Genomic DNA, 20,137 nt, shown 5'->3' on the forward strand with positions numbered 1-20,137 from the left:
ACCATGATGAGATAATTTGACTTAAAAAGGAACATGTGCAAATTGCTCCAGGAACAATTTGAAACTACAGTTTGAAAAGTATTTCATGTTTAAATTTGCACCGTCTATTTTTATTTGAACATTTGTATAGTAGATATTATGTTTGTTTTGTTCTGTTCTTAGTTCTGACGCGTAAATATTGTAATCTTAATACCTTAACTGATTTTATGGATTTCTTTCCTCAGGTGTCGACCCACCATTAAGGACTGCCTCAATCATTCATGGCTTCATGACTCATATCTAAAGAAGCTGCGCCGACAGACCTTGACTTTCACTACCACACGTCTCAAAAGAATTCCTGGAGGACCATCAGCACAGATGTGCAGAGTCAGCTACTAAACACAAGGTCCTCCTGAGAGTCTACCAGAGTGGATCTTCATCCCCGGCTTCATTAACCAATCCTAGTTCAGCAAGTACACCTTTCAGTGAAGAAAAACATTGACTTTGAACAAGATAAGGTATGCCTTAAGAGCTGGAAAATGTTTGCTGGAAATTGTACCCAGGGGTGTCCTTGAAGACAGCAGTAATATAAGAACAGAATAGATCTCACAAAAACACATTGACTATTTGTCAATGATGTTAATAATAGAAAAGTTGGTTGATAGCTGTAGACAAGTAACAGTTGTTTCAAGGTGATGGACATTACCTTAGGAGCAATACTGGATTCAGTTAACTGGATCAGCAATTGTACCAGGATGAATGTTTTTATAAAGCATTGTAATTTTTTTTTTTTTTGGCATGTTTGCCTTTTTGATAGGGCAGTGTAGATTCTGACATGAAGCAAGTGGGAGATATAGATGGGGACAGGATTGGGAAACGTCTGTGACCAGGACTCAAACTTGGGACATCATGTGGCTTGCTGCCCACGAAACTATCAGTGCTGACATCATTTTGTTTTTTTTTTAATGTAGTTTGCTATGTGATGCATCCATTTGGATTTAAATTAAATATGAATTGAAAATTATTTTAAGAATTGCATAAGCAGGTACAGTAATAGTGCCTGTTCATGAAGAAGAATACAATACTGTTTTCTACATTTCACTGAAACAGATTATTTTCTTTTGAGAATTCTTAAAATAAACAAACTTGTCTGCAGTGTAAAATGCTAATTTGTCAGTGTTTTGAATATTTTTAATATATATTTATAGATAAAACAGTGTAAAACAGTTATGCTTCATTAAAGTTTGGAAACATATTAAGCTTTGGTGTTCCAACTTTTCAAATTTTATTTATAAAAGTTTTTCAATCCAAGGATATAAATGCTCCTTTTTCTGCTCATTATGTCACTATTACTTTGTAAATCTGGTTGATGTACTTTTACATTTGATTTTATATTTCAAACTCTGTATATCGCACTTTCAATACAATGTTTCATTATAGATCTTTTTGCTATAGTTTTTGTAAAAAACTAAAAAACGAAAACAACAACAAAAAACTATATATATTTACGTGTTTTTGATTCTTGTGAGTAACTTTCTCCTTTCTAATGAAGTATCCTTTTAGCAAAAATCAAAATAACATTGAAAAATAAAGACACAAAATACAAACAACTTTTTGACACATTGGCATCTTTTTATTTATTTATTTACTTTTTTAAAGGGACTTCATGTTAACAGCAACAATATCATCATTACCCTGAAAATGGTTTTAAATTACATTTTAGCTTCGATATTATTGCTGACTTTCATTTAACAAAACTCAATCATTACATTTTTGCATCTATAAAATAAAACGTTCTGTCATTCTATTCTGTAAAGTATTAAAGACTATAAATACTATAAAAATGTCCCATCCACATAACATACAACGAACTTTGTCTTCTTTATCAGCATTCATGAGCGAGTATTACAATGATTTAACTGCAAAATAAATAAAAAAATAGAAACACTGCGCATCTTTATAACACTTCCAATGTCCATCTTGAGTTTATAAAAACACTTGCTTGCTACTTCGTTCTGTTTAAAATTAGCTGGATATTCCATATCGACAACCATCATGTTTCAATCATGACACTTTTCACGCATCCGAATATATAGTACTCCCCTCTTCTATACTGTCCTCATGAATGTGATCATTTCTACAGCACTGTCAGTTTGGCACTAGTCTTGGCTTTCCCTGTGGTAAACCTGACTGTCCCACTCATGTCAGAGCTGGTGTTTTTGAATGTCAGTTTGTGGACAGTCCCTTGGTTCTCTATTCGGACATCGGGCCCTGACTGAAGGTCTCTCCTTTCAGAGTCCAGACAGGAGGCTTGATGAGGGTCACAGACACTTCACACTGGAAGCAAGCCATTTCAGGAGCTCTCACTTCCACATCTTCTATGTCCTTCACCACAAGGATAGACTGGGCTGTGAAGTTCAACAGAAAAAAAGTTTGAACTATGAATATTTCTGCTGTGCATCTCATAATATTGACTAAACATTCTATTAGCATACTGAAGTCATAGATTTATACTTATATAGTCAGCAGTTGAATTCACAGGATACTCACCTTCCACCATCAGCTTAGCTGTGCACGTGTGCTCCCGACCTCAATGCTGTAGGTTCCCTCATCCTCCAGCGCCACCTGATGGATGACAAGCTTATGATAACAGCCTTCTTGTATTATTTCCATGTTTTCTGTGGTTTCCAACTCTTGATCCTCTTTGTACCAGGTGACATCACAATTTGCAGATGATACAGTGCATTCTAGAATGACCCGATGTTTTTCCAGTGCTGTACGATCCCTGAGGGGACGGACAATGCTTACAGGAAGTTCTGTAAAAATAAGTGTGTACAAAAGATTTGTAGTTAATTCATTTATCTTTTTATTTACTACGAAGGCAGAATCATATTTAGTTAAAGTACACCTTTTGTACAATACCTTCAATCTCGAGATAAGCAATTGACTCCACTTGTTTGGAAACAAACTTGATTTCTCCAGAATCTTCTGGCTTGACATTGCACATAAGCAGGAAGTGCTTTGTGCCTGATTAAAGGGTAAAAGAAAATGATTCAAAAATATGGGATTGTACACAAAAGCACTTCATAACAAGATTAGTTGTAAGAAGTTTATCCTCACCCTCTGTACGAGTCTTGATGGTACTAGTGGGGCGTATCCTGCTGCCATTTTTGTACCACTCGCCAGGCATGTCTTCCATAGAGAGCTCACACATAAAGACAGCATTCTGGTCCTCCTTAATCCAAAGATCCTCCAAACCAGTTATGATCTCTAATTCATGTTCTGATTGCAATGTGGAGAAAACATTATGAACGTTTATCAAAAACCTAAGGGATTTATTTGGTACAGAAATGTGTTTTGCTTTGATGCTTTTCCAAAATGGTCATTCACAAAAACCGTAACAATAACAAAATACATACAGCCAGTTTTGGTTTCATGCCAAGTTTAAAATCCAGATAACCATTATAAATTTCTGTCTTGAATTTAAAATAGAAACTTAACTAAGCAAAACATGGCTATGCTCTCTCTAAAACAAAGAGAATTTTACCTCTAGTGAACATTTTTCTTAATGTTTCCAATAAGGAGCAAGCTGAGAGATAAATAAAAATTAAGTGAAAAAGCTTACCATAGACCTCAAGTTTACAGGAAGTGCTGAGGTCACCTATTTCACAAGCATAAAGGCCTGAGTCACCGATACTGCACTCCAAGATCTGTAGACAGCGTTTCGTCCCATGGAATAAATCCTCAAAGTCTTACTGGATTTCAGCTCCAACCCATTCTGCCAATCAATTCATGGAGAGAAAACAGCTCAGCAAGAAAGAATGAAAACATATTTAGGAAGGTACTGTGCATTTTCTTCCAATTTAGGAGTACCTTTAGCCAGCTGACGTCCACATTTGGCCTAGACAACTCACACTCCAAAATGACTGCAGATTCCTCCTCAAACCTGACATCAGACAGCTTCTTAATGATCGTTACTGGTGTTTCTAAAATGTAATGCAAAATGTTTTTTTTATTTTTGCCAGTTATGTAAAAAAAATCCTTGGAAATATACTATTCGTTTTAGCTTTTTAGTATTAGTTTTATATATCCACCTTTGACTACCAGCCTGGCAGTAGTTCTCAGACCTTCTGCAGAGAAGATAATGCTACCAGAATCCTCTATGGTGAGGTTGGAGAGGGTGAGACCATGCACTCGTCCATTGCAACTAACACGCCAGTTGTTATTGGGTTTGACACGCAGACCATCTTTTTGCCACACACCCTCCACATCACCATGTGAAAGTTCCACCTCGAAGGATGCAGTCTCTCTCTCAAAAGTCTCAAAGTCCATCAGTCCCTTGCGTGTGACAATCTTCCTTGCTGCAAATTGTAAAAGTGCCTATTTAGTTAATCTTAAACTAAATTAAATCTTCATAGACAATTTCAGAACTTTTAGGCCAAAGACCAGAAATAGCTGATTTTCCTATTGAAATATCTGCCAAATTCATAGGTCCATTATTTTATTCAATATCACCAACAGATTATATATTGTTTCAGCAGAATCATAAATTGTTAAGGCTAAAGTACCAAATATTTGAAAATGCTCTTGGCTACTTACGCTCCACATTAAGTTTGACCTGTGTACGGTCATGGAGAGTTTCACAACGGTAAGTGCCTCGATCACACAGGCTGAGGTTAGTGATGGTCAAGATGCGTTTGCAGCCATTCTGGGTGAGTTTATGTCTGGGTCCTGGCTGGATTACCACCCCCTGTCTCATCCACTGCACCTCTCCAGACTCCAGACTCACTTCTGTCTCTAATATAGCATCTCCAAACTCTTCAGCCATCACTGCCTCCATTCTCTTTGTGAACAACACCTGTGCCTCTGTAAATAAATGTAAAAGTTCAGTGTTACAAAGCCATGAATTTTACAAAACAATTTCTCATATATAATAAAAACTGAAGTCGAGTGAGTCGATGATAGCAGAGCCTTTTCCTTTGGGTGAATTAATCATTAAAGTTTAATCATTTATTTACTTACCTTGGACCTTGAGGCTGGCTTTAGAAATGATGCCTCAGCCTCTGCAGTGATCCGAGAGAATCCAAGAGCTGGACCTTTGGATTATCAGAGTATGGCAGAGGCTGTTCTGTTCAATATGGAAGTGATCACTGGGTTTGATGGGTTCTCCATCCATGAGCCAGACCAACTGAACATCATCAGGAGAGACCACGCACTTAAAGGTAGCATCCTCACCCTCCATGACTGTGGTATTGTGAAGCTCAGTGAGGAATTCCACCACACGAGAACTTCACTGCAAATGCAAAGCAAGTGGATAGTATTAATTAGGTGTCATTTTGTGTGTGTTTTAATATGTTTAGGAAGTTTCATACTTACATTCTACCCTTAATCTGGCACTGGTGCAGTCATCTTTGGACTCGCAAGCATACTCTCCAGCATCTTCTTTGGTGAGACGATGGATTGTGAGACTCCTCTCTGTCCCATTGGCACGGATAGAGAAGCGGCGGCTGGGAATGATCTCAGACCATCCTTCTTCCACTGGACATCTGCTTTAGCCTTGCATAGCTCACAGGAAAGTGTTACCATACCATCTTTATGAGCCACTGTGTCAACCAGTGGCTTAATAAATTAATACGCATATCTGTAATACACACAGGTTACATGGTTATTATTTTACATCGAACAATGTTGCATTGATAATGCTTTGCTCCGTCACAAGAAAACGTTTGATTCAGTTACAAACCTTTGACCAGGAGACTGAAGTGCATCTCATCTGTGTTTGCATCACATGTATACTCTCCACTATCGAGTTTCTTTAATGGGTTGATGGTGAAGTGTGAGAGTCAAGCCCAGGTTGGCTATGTGGAAACGTTCATCGCTGATTTGAGTCCAGTCTTTAAGCCATCGCACTATTGCACTGGGTCTAGAAACCATTGCAGTAAGAGTGACAGACTCTGCTTCATAACCAGTAACCAAGTTCACCTCTCTTCTTTGTTGAGGAACTCAACAGCTGGCTCTGGAGATTAATACAACACATAAGGCATATACGGTTTAATTAAGTTTTTTAAGGTAAATGAAGAACGTCCACAGTTATAACAAATCTAGTTTAAAACCTAGTTTAAAAACAGTGCCATTTTTTTATTATTCATTTTTAGAATTAAAATGTCATGTGGTGTAACCATTAAGCAAGTAGGGAGTCAGACCACATGGCAATTTATAGCTTTGAAAATAAAGGTAAACTAAATTTTCTTTTCTTTTTCTCCTTAATATTTCTACATGGAAGTTAGACCACATGCCTGTGTTGGTCACACCACATGATTTTAATTAGACCAACTTTGAAAAAACTATTAAAAAGCAATCATTAGTTAACAATTTAAAAACATGTAGAACAGGTTTTTGAACACAATCATTATATTAAGGAAAGGAAAATAAATACAGTACCTTGAACTTTAACAATGGTTATCATTTGGTCGTCAGCAGCATCACACATATATTTCCCAGAGTCAGAAAGAAGGATGTTGGATAAAGTCAGTTTGCGGAGTGTTCCATTGCTTTCAATATGTGTGCGCTCATCAGAGACCAATGGCTTATCATTAAATAGCCATGTAACTGGTGCATTAGCTCGAGAAACCTCACAAGCTAAGATGAGATCATCTCCTGTCACCATCTCCTGATAATCAGGATCCCCAGAATTGCCAATGATCTTCACTGATGGCTCTGAGTTAATCAAAAACATGTTATTATGACTTTTGTTTGGCATCAACAAAATATCGGGACATTCTAGGATCATGCACAGGTTCACATCAACACAACTGAAAGACATGTTTTACCTTGTACAGTGACATGAAATGAAATCGAATCATCTTTAGCATCAAGCATATATTCTCCAGAGTCTTGCAGCTCTGCACAGAGAATGACCAACGTTCTGAAAGTACCTTCCTCCTCAAAACAGAAACGTTCATTCTCCTCAATAGGGCTTCCATTTTTATACCAATTGACCACACCATTGGACGTAGACAGCTCACACTCTAATACAGCATCATCATATAGCACAACCTTGTGCTCACTCTTGATCTGATCTTTATTTAGGATTTGTACTGGTGCCTCTGGAAGAGATAAAGATAAACAAAAACTAACCTTCAGGAAAAAATTACAAACAACTAAAAAAGAAAGAATAGTCTAAGAAATAGTGGTTTACCATCATACCAGTAATTTTGACTTTAAAATCCATTAATGTCATCCATGGCATTGCAGGTATATATCCCAGAATCCTTCAGTGTTGGAAAATGAATAGTAAGCTTGCGTTTGAGGCCATTCTCTGTAATTGTGATGTTGCTGCTCTCTTCCACCTTCACTCCATCTTTCATCCAACACACCTCTGCATTATCACAGAAACATCAAGCTCTAGGACTAAAGGTTCACCAGCAAAACTCTCTGTAATGCTGCCTGTCTCCTTGGAGCAAGAAAAGTTTAACAGGGGGCTCTGTTGAAAAAGTATCATCAACAGAATTTCATTAAAAACACACACACAAAAACAAAACTTCTGAAGAAAATTAATCTCTTAAATCAATAAACCCCTATATTAAACCTCTATACATCTAGAATAGAATATTATCAAATATTCTTTCTAAACACTACACAAAATTACCTTCTACTTTCACCCAAAATGTGACAGAGTCATCTGCAGTCTCGCATACATATTCTGCAGAATCATCAATGGTAGCACAGGGAATGACCAGCCTGTGGTAAATCCCCTCATCCTCCAATTTCAAGTTATCATTTTCTTCCACTTCCATGCCATCACAAAACCAGCAGACTTCTGCATCTGCTTTGGAGATCTCACAGGTCAGGACCAGCTTCTTAGAGCTCAGTATACACACATCAACCTCTGGCTCTCTGGGGGACACAATGCGGACTGGGGTCTCTGGGTTTAGAAGAGGAGCGTAATGGTTAACAAAACATGAAAAAAAACACATGTTGCTGGTTTTTGATCAATTATATATGTATATCTTGAACTTGCTATCTAATATAACAAACATTTGGTTCTAATAGCAATAAAGAAGGGAGAAACATATCCTTTGATACTTACCTGTAATAATGAGCTGAAAAAATATTGAGTCTCCACCTGTGTACGCATACATACTCTCCAGAATCCCGTTTGGAAGCACAGAGAATGGTTACTGTCCTGTATGGGCCTTTAGCACTGAGTCTTACATTCTCACTTTCATGAAGCTTTAGGCCATCTTTAAACCAGTGAGCCTGTCCATTTGATCGAGAGAGTTCACAGCTCAGGACAATCTCCTCAGAGACATAACGCTCCATGTGGATGTCATCTTTTGGGTCTACAATTGTAACCGGAGGTTCTAGACAGAAGTCAGTTAATGTTGTTAGTTTTTCTCGCAGTTTATGTGGACTGTGACTCAACTTTTTTGTAAGGTGATGGTACAAAAAAATATGTTAAACATAACACTTAAAGAGAAACAGTATTTTGACTGTTACCTTTAATGTTGACAGAAAACGACATGGTTTGGTCGCCTGCTTGGCAAGTATACGTTCCAGCATCTGCCAGCGCGGCTGAACGTATTATAAGTCTTTTCATGGTGCCTTCAGACTGAATGGTGATGTTGTCTGACTGCAGAACTGCAATTCCATCTTTAAACCAGTAGGCCGTTTCATCTGGTCTGGAGAGTTCACACGTCAGAACCACAGGGTCCAGTTCCATAGCGCTTTTCTGCCTCTCTTCAAGTGCAATCTCTTTAAATAACACAGGGGGGGCTGATGGGAAAAGAAGATTTTATTTAAATCATTACGAATAAAATATAATACAAATAATATAACACAGCATATTCAGGATTGTTAAATTATCTGTGGACATGCACACCTACTAATAATTACTAATAATATGTTACCTCTGGGAGACATTATCAGGAGACATGTGTTAGCTTTCACTGTTATGCTGATGATACTCAGCTTTATATTTCTTTGCAGCCCAGTGAAACTCACCAAATTGACAAACTAACAGAATGCATAGTCAATATACAAAACTGGATGATGAGTAATTTCTTAATGCTAAATTCAGAAAAAAACAAGTGCTAATTATTGAACCTAAAAACCCCACAAGTAATAATCTAGAACAATGTCTAACTCTTGAGGGCTGCTCCGTTAATGCCTCTTCATCAGTTAGGAACCTAGGTGTGCTGTTTTGATATGTGTGCTAGCAAAACATATCAAAAATGCAAGCTATGCTCTCAGTGTCAAATGCAGAAATTATAATTCATGCGTTTATGACCTCAAGGCTAGATTATTGTAATGCTATATTGGGTGGTTTTTCTGAAAGCTTGATAAACAAACTTCAGCTGGTTCAATATGCAGCAGCTAGAACTAGAACGTATGAACATATTAGCCCAGTTCTGTCAACACTGCACTGACTCCCTATCAAACATCAGACAGATTTTAAAATTGTGTTAATTACTTATAAGGCACTGAATGGTTTAGCTCCTCAATATTTGAGCGAGTAGTCCTGTATGTTTGCTGCGTTCCTAAAACTCTGGCTGTTTGATAATACCCAGAATATCAAAATTGACTGCAGGCTGCAGATCCTTGCAGATTGATAATTCTAACACTATCCAATGCACACAGCAATGCACACAACAAGTTATAATAAACAATGCACAACAATGTTTTGGTGAATTATTTTGTTTTGCTAACGCAACCCCATAAGAAAAAATAAATCCTTTCAGTGATAGGGTTAAATTATGTATTTTATTCAGTTTGTTTTCATTTGTATTTGTAATGTGTACTCTTTTCTTTTTTAAGGTTACCTTTCCACATATCATTACGTTATGTAGCGTAAAAAAGTTAGTTAGAAATGCACAGGGGAAAACGTGGCGCATACAATTTTGTTTGTTTGCATTTGGTGATTGGATATCCTGTAGTTTAAACCCGCCCCAAAAAGGTCAGAGTAATCCGATTGTATAATAAGAGAGATGAGATAAAAAATTGGCCCTTTCGTTCAATTGTTTGTAACAGTGTGTTTTTTTTTTTTTGTATTAATTGCTAAGATACAGCTAGTCCACAATATGGGTTAACGTCAAGTTTATCTTTTGAAGAACGCTTGGACATTGCCGCCTCGACCGCTAACTTAGTGCATCAGCTGTACTAAAGTGTGTGTTTCGAAACGTTCACACGATCGCTGTCGTTGTGTACTGCTGTGAGACTTTTCTTTGTTGGATCTCGAGATCGCAGGACTTTTTTTCTTTTATTCCTCCGGATAGCGCACCCAGCTACCGGAAACGTTGGGTGTTCCTCCGGCATCATGGGACGCCTCGGCGGGGGAACAGGAATATTCAGGGATCGTGATCCGCGAACGGGAAGAAGGGGTACTGTGTGTTTGTTTGTTTGTTCGTTTGCTCACTCGAGTGAAGCGGCCAGTTTAAGTTTTCAAGGCCTCAACGCACACCAGCCACGACACAGGCCTGCAGCGGGGAGGGGAGGTGTGTGATTCCTGTGTGTGTGTGTGTGTGATTTCGTGGGCCCACTGTTGTTGCTGTTTGTTTCGTTGACATTCTCGCTCTTTAAATTGTATTGAAATTACATTTGATTTATTTAACCAGTTTAGGAAAGGTAACTTGTCTGCAATCCCATAAGTTAAAAGAGGAGGGAGATACGTGGTTTGGGGCAAATTGAGATTTTGAAATTATTCCACTTAACTGAAGTATCTTGCTTAATTTAATTTTTTTACTGTTTCAGATTTCTATTTCATTAAATTACTCTTTTTCTATTTGCGAAACCATCTTGTTTAGTTTCTTCGAGGGTATTGACTCAGGAAATAAAGGATATATTAGGTATAATCAGAGAGGGGGGGGCCTTAATCCAACATCACAAGGCATTTGTTTATGAACCAAGAGCAGTCCCTTAGAAATTTCTACTTCAGAAAGAGAGGGGGTGCTACACTAAAATGGTCCAGCTGACCATTTATGGTTGTAATGTTGTACAAGTACATATAGTGTATAAGTGCATATAGTTTTTACCTTCAACATTCACAGTAAATGTGAGAATGTCGTTGTTTGATTGGCAGGTGTAGACTCCAGAATGAAAGTGCTCTGCTGACTGAATGACGATCCTCCTCATGTTGCCATCTGATTGGATATTCAGACCTTCTTCTACTTGTAGCTCCTGTCCATCTTTAAACCACTGAACGATGGCTGTGGGATGGGACACCTCACAGTACAGCACAATGGGATTTCCTACCTCAGTGGTCTTCTTGGTGTCCATTTCTGACATTGGTAAGAATTTCTCCTCAGGTGCTGCAAAACAGTACGTATAGAATTATCTATGAGATCTTCGAATTAATACATTTTTAAATGCATCTTGATTTTATTGCAAAGAATTGGTCAATGAATATGTGTCAGGGTTTTTTTTATTTTTTCCTCCATAAGTTTAATCAAAATCTGTTCAATTACAGATATCTGATGACATATGCAGGTCAGCTCCAATCATGTCATCAATTCATTTTATATTTAGTAAGACACAGTGACTCAAACCTAAATATCTAAATACTGACCCTTAATCTGTAAGGTCGCCGAATCTCGTAAGCCAGTGGCAATGAAGGTGATTTCAGCTCCATCGCATACATTTGGTACTTCTTGAATTCTTAGAATGTGTTGGTTTTTTGACTGAGTGATGGAGAAGAGTCCACTATCCTGCAGTTGCTGGCTGTTCAGGAACCATGTGCCAATCAAGTTAGCAGAGAGCTCAATGAAAAACACAGCATCCTCCCCTTCAGTGACCACAGCGTTCTTCAGAGGGTTTTGATCTTTGGACCTGGGACTGCAGACAATATAATAGACATTATATCATGTTATTGTAAAGTTAGCAATAGTTCACTTAGATATAATTATTTACCTTTACTTAGTTGTACTTAAAATTACTTGCTGCTATAAAAAGCCTTACTTAAAATATTCAAGTAGCCACAACAAAACTAATGACATTAATTCACCAGTGAGAGGCAACAACAAAAGAAGGAATAATGGAGGATGCGAACAAGCAACGCTTTTGAATTTGTGCAACGACCACCGAGTTTACTGAAACCGGGAAGAAGGAGGAGGATTTTACCACTGGATAAACTGTTTCCACACAATAACAATAAGGTAAGTTCTAATTGGCTGTCAATGTTTTTGTTCATTAACTGAAAAAACTATACATTTATCATTATATTTATACTTATCGTGTTGGGTGTAAACAAGCCTTACACCAAGTCGCTTTGGATAAAAGCATCTGCAAAATGATTAAATTCGCAGACTGGCATTAGACTAATATTACGTATGTATGATTGATACCGAGTGGTTGAGCTAGGTATTGCTGTCCAAATTCCAAATATCGGAGAATATTTTTCGGTTTGCATGCTTTTTTTGAATAAGGTGAACTAGTTCAATTTTACAGTGTACTACTATAGTGTGCATGTACAAACAAACAAACAAATCACCCTATACTATGAGTATTGTAGGATCTTATTGATGTTCCTCACTTATACAGTAACTACAGTTACTGTCTCTTTAGATAAATGTGCTAAATGAATACATGCAAATGAAATATGTTTAAGAGTACATCCTGTACGGTGAAAATGCCAAGCCTAATCTCACTGAAATTAAAGAAAGTTTGTAAAATTGTAATTCTTACCCAGATGAACTACTTTGGGAAACTCCACATGTCCGCTTCTGCCGTATTTATTGACACAGCAGATACGGAAACGGTAATCTCCCTCACATGGCACGCTGTCACCTAGGACCTCAGCAGAAGTGGCTGTCTCTGCTGTCAGACATCTCTGCCACTCCTGAGAGCCCACTTCCTGGCGTTCTAGCACATACACTGACTTAGTAGAGTTTTGCAAGTTAGGTGATGCTGACCAGGAAAGGGTGGCACCATTTAAACAGTCAGTGTTCATTTGGACACTCACAGGACAGATGGGAGGACAGTGTCGAGCAGCTGAATGAAAAATCAGAATGCTGTAAATCTCAGGCTAAATAATGAATTCCACACAAAAATATTTAGTAGAAATAAATCTCTTTCTCTGTTGATTTTTTTTTTTTTTACAATAATAATAAGTTGTGCATCACAAAGCCATGTGTGTATTATCTTACTTTTGACTCTGAGTTTGGAGCTTGTTGTCGATCTGCCTGCCATGAAGGTAATAGTGCCTGAATCTTGATACGATGTATTGACAAAAACCAGGATGTGGGTTTTGCCAAAAGACTTGACAATGGTTTGATGTGTTTCTTGCAACTGCAGTCCATCTTTAAACCAGCAGATATCCATATCATCTTGTTCTACCTCCACAAAAAAAGCTGCATTCTCTCCTTCCATCACCTCCAACCTCCTTGGAAGTTTCTTCACAATTGTACCTACCAGAAAAATGTTCAATAATTGAACCAGATCTTTGTATATCAAACTGCAACGTAAATTCTCAAACGTATCAAGTTACTTATATGAAAGTGTTAACATGTCAACCTAAAACCCGAATTCCAGAAATGTTGGGTCATTTTATTTTTCTTATTTGCATAAAATTAAAACTAAAAGACTTTCAAATCACATATTTTATTCACAATACAACATAGAGAACATAGCAAATGATTAAACAAAACAGACACTTTTATCCACTAAATGAGCTCATGTCAAATTTAATGCCTGCTACAGGTTTCAAAAAAGTTGGCATGGGGACAACAGTGGGCTGAAAAAGCAAAGAACTGTGAAAAGATTCAGGTGGGAGAACATCTAGCAAACTGACATGAGGTCTGTTACACGATTAGCTATAAAAGGGATGTCTTAGAGAGGCAGATGCTCTGCAGTCAGTGAAAGAGCGTTTAAAAGGATTGTGGAATACTTTAAAAACAATGTTCCTCAACATCAAACTGCAATGGCTTGGCAAATCTTATCATCTACAGTGCGATATATCACCAAAAGATTTAGAGAAACCGGAGAAATCTGTGTGTTTAAGGGACTGTGTGACCCTCTGACAACGCTGCATCACTCATCAGCGTGATTCTGTCATTGAAATTACTTAATGGGCCCAGGAACATTTACAGAGACCACTATAGGTAAACACAATCCATCATGCCATCTGCAGATTCCAACTAAAGCTCTATCATGCAGAAAGACAGCAATATATGATCATGGTCCAGAAGCACTGTTGTGTCCTGTGGGCAAAGGCTCATTTAAAATAAACAGTTGGAAAAGTGTTCTTTGTTCAGACAAGTTAAAATTTGACATTATTGTTTTGGAAATCACTGATGCTGTATTATCTGGGCTAAAGAGTGATGTGATTTAAATTTTTATTTCATTTGATCAAAATTGAAAAAATGTCGCAACATTTCTGGAATGTGAGTTGTGATTCTCTCTGTACTTTACCTTTAACTGCCAGTTCTGCAATGGTCTTTCCACCATCAGGCATCTCACACAGGTAAACTCCGTCATCGTCTGCCCCAACATTTTGTATTGTTAGCCTTCTCCGTGTTCCTTTCTGTTCTATGTTATACTTATTTCCCGCCAGCAGCAGCCTCTGATCCTCCAAGTACCAAGCTGTGGAAATGGACTCTTCCGAACCTCACATTCCAGAACGGCAACATCCCTCTCCCTGACCTCTGCGTCTAGAAGAGCTTGCTTAAATCGGACCGGGGGCCCTATAAACAGATTTGATAAGTGATTAAAACAAATCACACTGCAGATGTAGTATGAAACAACAAATGTGTTAATTATCTAAACGCACTATACATATGAACCAAACAACGTAAAGTTAGAAAATACATCAGCTGGGATGTGGCAGGCCAATGACAGTGGTTAAAAAAAAGGTTGTGGTCATGCAGTTACCAGGAAAGAACATAATCCTACAGGCTTAATTGCACCATACAAAGCCTAAGCTATGCCCCATTGCATTGTTGATAAGATTGCAGTGATGCTGTCACTCAGGAATGTACTGAGCTCTGTGGCTTTTCTCACCTTTCATCATGCTTTGGTCAGTGTTCATCGAATACATGACTTCACAACTAAATATATACCCACAAAGTTAGACAGCCACTGTTATATTATGGTCATGAAGAGTAAGAAATGTATTACAGTAATCTTAAAGTAATTCAACCAATGTTATATTAACATATTGGAAAAATAAACACAAAAATTAGGTGGCCTTATGTACTTATATATCGAAAAATATATGTTTTGTTTATATTATATTGCAAAAACACTTTTGCTGCTTTTGTGGTGGGATATGGATATGGCTAGGGACAGGTTAGGTGTTAAAACTGTAAGGTGGGTTAAGCTGTAAGGAGAATGCATCAACAGTGCAAGAAATTAATTATGGATGCAATTACATATTGGTATTTTTTAAATATAAGTAAAATGTAAAACATTTATGTACACAATACGAGCCAATGATTAATTTATATGTATGTAGTAGTTAAGGACACCTAATTTAAAGTGGGACCCCAAGGGTATATCCGTGTTATTAATATACCATAGTCACATATCATAACCATCTTAAGCACACAGCAACATATATTAACATATATAATGGGAGATAACAGTTATATGACAACTCACAAAACAACCAAGACAAAGATCTTAGGCATATTTTAGTTTTAGGATTCTTAGTGAAGGAGTAAGAATGTTTAAAGTAGGAACTGGACTGTCAGAGAACCCAGAGATATGTTAGTTCTTACAGATATGTTAGGAATTAATAAAACATAGTTGACAATTAAAATGAGTTACCTTTAACTGACAGTTGCACAGCACTTAGTGTGTTTCCCAGTGCGTTTGAGGCAGCACATATGTAGAGTCCTGTATCCTGTTGCTTACAGTACAGTACTTTCAAGGTGTAATACCCCTCTCTATCTTCAAAAATTAGAAATCGTCGACCCGGCACAATATTCTCTCCATCTTTCTTCCATACGATCTCTGGTTTAGGCTTTCCTGTGACATAGCAACGGAATTTGGCATGTTTGCCTTCTGTGACTGTGAATTTCTTAGCCTTCGACACATTTAAGTGAGGCTCTTTTGAGTGTTTGGCCCTTGATTGTTTTGGTGAGTAATGGCCATTGGTGTAGCCATTTGCCTTGCTTCCCACTCTTGTTCTGGAATGGGCTCTACCAGGAGCACAGCTCCCGTCATCGCTTCTCCATACTTGTTGACTGCTTTGCACATGTAAACACCTCCATCTGGGGCTCTTGTTCTGAAAACCTTCAGCTGGAACCAGCCACCATCTTGCTGGCCCACATGGTAGTGGGAACTTTCATAGATCTCATTCAACTGTTTACCATCTTTTCCCATACCACTTGCATGTAAAGGCTCACCAGACAGTTTGCAGGAGAATGCAGCATCTTCTCCACGGTCAACTCTTAGAGAAAGAGGCTTGATCAGAAAACGAGGCTTGTTGTCTTGGAATGGGTCTGCTTTCTGTACTACCACATCCTGTTGTTGATTCATAATCTTGATTTCTTGTTCTGGTGGAATAATTTTTACTATTTCAATTTGTTGTGGCGGTGTTGGGGCTGGCTGTGTTTGCTGAAGCTCCTGGGGCTCTTCTTCAACTTTAAGGGTAGCTGCTGCATATGTTTCCCCAATGTTGTTTTTAGCTCGGCAAATATACTGACCAGCATCTTCCATTGTCACCCCAGAGATGTAAAGGCCGTACACCTTGCCATCTTGTGTAATACGGTAACGACCCTCAGGAAGAATAGACTCATTTTTACGCTCCCAGATCACATCTGGTTGGGGATCTCCACCAATCTGACATTTAAGAATAGCATCTGTTCCACATTTCACCAGAACTGGACGCGGGTAACCAAGCACACGTGGAGCACCTCCAAATACATCCATATTTTTTAATGTCTTGTAAGCCCTTTGTATGTGTTATTATTGGAATTAGGAATGGCACAAATATCTGTGGCACATACCCAGCTCTGGAAAAACAAAAACAAACACAGTGTTTTTTTCTTTCTTTATCTCAATAATTTGGAAACTCGCAGCTCAATTAATCACTAATAAATACATAAAACTCTGACTAATTTAAAAGTAAAAACACAGTTCAAGAACTTTCAGAACTGTAACAAGTGTCAAACACTCCATTTTGTACATTCTTTTGGATCCAGGGCAAGAACATTTTGCAACCTTCCTTCCTTCTCTCTCTCTGTCTCTCACACACACATTGTTTTTTGTGGTTCATGGGGACTCTCCATAGCCTTAATAGTTTTTATAATGTACTACCCGTATTTTCTAATTCTAATTTTAATAGTTTAAGACTACGTTGCCCTCCATTTAAACATTTACTAAAGAGTATAAATTTTTTTCTGAATGCAACAAGGTATTTTTATGCACACTACTGACACCAAAGCTTGATTCCAGTGTCACCCCATCAGCTGCTGTCAATGGTCTCACTTTCAGTGTCAATGATAATACTGTTGAATTATGTTTTTGAGTAGAGAAATAACGTTTGTTCTGTTGTTTTTTTTGTTCAAGTACAATAATAAAGATGCAGTAGTACAGTTAATAACTGTAGTGCGAGTGTTGTGCCTTTTCACTATAACAGTGAGACGGTGAACATTCGTACGTAATGTAAGTGCATTTTTCCATTCTGCTGTTACTGTGTCACCTACTGCTGTCAATTTTCTTCTAAGGGTACAAAGCAGTGCATATTGTAAACTTTATGTGCAATAGTGAAACATTCCTTGCATAAAGGAAGTCCTCTTGCAGCATTCAAGATAACTCCAGTCCCCATCCCCTACTTGAGCCCAGACAGCTGGTGCTGTTTATCAGGAGGAAGCATTTAAAATAGTCTGTCCAAATAAAGACGCGGGAGAGTTGGCCATGTGCGGCATAAGACAAAGCATGTTCACTCTGACAAATGCTTGTCATTCATACCTTCAGGATTCATCACTTTTCATTACATTTCACACTATGGCTGGTGTTCTATCCAAGTCAGTAAAGAAAAGTTTTACCGTTTAAAGGACATTGTACATGAAATGTTTTTAATTGTATGGTGAATTTACACAAGAGCAGATGTTTTGTTTGTTCTGTCACATCTCAGTTTTTAGTGTCTTGCATCAAAATATGCTATGTCAGCATAAATGTAGTTTAACTGTTAGAACAAATATTTTTCAAATTAAGTGTTTCAGTAAATAACACAGTAAATGAACAAGGAAGCTATATGAAAATTCAAATCAGAGAATGGGGTAAACGAACTGAAAGAATTTGTTGGTGATCTCCATTGGATCAAATTGCATTCCTGGGCCTGTTGGGCTTTACGTCCAAGGCGACTGCTTTCAAAAAGACCACTGAGTACATGTTAAAGACATAATGCATAAATAGTAATCTGGTCATGAAAATATTAATCAGGTCATGCTTGATCATTTTTCCGAAGTGTCCAGTCAAGTAATATGAACCATGCCCTAATAATAGTCAGATGAATAGTGCATACTTTTGCCAATATAATGTTAATATCTCTCTATCTATATAACCATGACCAAATAATCACAGTAAGATGTGTAAATAACAGCATACTGGGTAATAAAGTAGTTTATGTGTTCTTAAAAAGATACATTAACTTATAATAATTATTTATCAATTACTTAAATTATTAAATAATATAGTTTATCAATTAATTATTAACATTCAGATAGTTATGCACGTCATGAAAGTTTAATAAATATATCTGAAAGTGGAAATACTGATATGTTCATCATTATATGATGTTTGCTCATGATCACTAATCGATGTACTATTATAAATGACCTTTTTTATATATATATTTCACAGGTTCACAGTTGATTATTTGCTTCCTGTCAATGACATCCAAAAGATATTAACTAGAAAAAATGTTTAGAAAAAATGTTATCTGTGAGTGCGTCTTTAAGTCACATATTAAGTAGTCTATATCTTATACTTCTGCATTCTTTGTATGTTCGTAGTAAAGCTCCAACAGAAAAATGAAACATTTTATTTTGATAGTCTGTAAGAGAAGTAAGTAATTTGTCAACCGGCAGTCATTAGACTATCTGCTTAATAACTTCTCTCTGCTTAATACATAATTTAATTTAATGAAATAACATACAACATACTAACTATGAGAAACGTATTCTACTAACAGTTTTCTCTGAGAGTTAGTACACATGTAGTTGAAAATCCACGAGAATTAGTTGACATATAGTTACAAATTTACTTCTAGTTAGTAGAATATTTAAAGTGCACTATTAAAATAAATTGTAATTTGAAATGTGAATGCATTTACCTAGTCATTATTTTTTATGACATTTACATTGACAAAGAAGACACCGTCATAGAAAGTAAGCATCTTAAAAGTAAACTCACGTGTCAACGGCGGTATCAGATCAGCATTTAGGACCAGCCAAAACACTAATCTCCAGGCCCTCTTCTAAGAGGATTGTGACCCTGCTGTCAGCTTTTCTTCTTTAGGAAATGACCTTTGACCTCTGTGTTTGTTATGATTTTGAAAAAATCATATCATTAACAGTTGCAAGTCCTATAAAATATTCCACACGACAGATGCTTTGGTCTTCTGAACACTAACGTTAATCCATCCAAGTTGATCTCCAATTCTTTGTTCCTTGAGGTTCTTGATGTGTCTCTGTATATACGGGTGCTTCTCATATGTGCCTTTCAGTGTGACTAAGCTCTCTCTTTTCACACCACCGCCAAACAATGAATGTGTCATATGGTACAGGGGCCTGCGTCGTTGTCAGCTCAGAGCCAATAAATGCTTTCACAGCTGCCACCCATCCTACTAAACATAGCACAGCTATCATCTTTGGGGGAGTAGTGGGCTGCAAAGGTTAAATTTAGACCACCTAACCACTTGACCCTTTCCACTTGGCAGGGTCTGGTCCTTTTGGGAAAAAAAAAATACACAAAAAAATGGACTACATTTCCTTTTTATGTTACCATACAATATTCAAAGACAATCATTGCAGTCACTTTTTGCAAAACTGGGATGACAACACTTTTCAGTCAGAATCATAAAAAGTGACCAAAGTTGATTAGGTTACGAAAGCAGTATACCGTTCAAAATGAAGATTAAAATGTGTTGGATACTTTCTGGATTTCAAATTCTGTGGAACAAGTTTAGTTTTTTCAAATAATTAACTACAACTATAGC

The 20,137-nt window shown here is 37.3% G+C and overlaps 1 pseudogene; it reads right to left on the reverse strand.

The window, feature by feature from the left end:
- Window positions 1-981: 981 nt before the first annotated feature.
- On the reverse strand, window positions 982-19,610 carry LOC122346628 (annotated as a pseudogene).
- Window positions 19,611-20,137: the final 527 nt, after the last annotated feature.

The sequence above is a fragment of the Puntigrus tetrazona genome, chromosome 6 (genome assembly GCF_018831695.1).
Source record: "Puntigrus tetrazona isolate hp1 chromosome 6, ASM1883169v1, whole genome shotgun sequence".
NCBI lineage: Eukaryota > Metazoa > Chordata > Actinopteri > Cypriniformes > Cyprinidae > Puntigrus > Puntigrus tetrazona.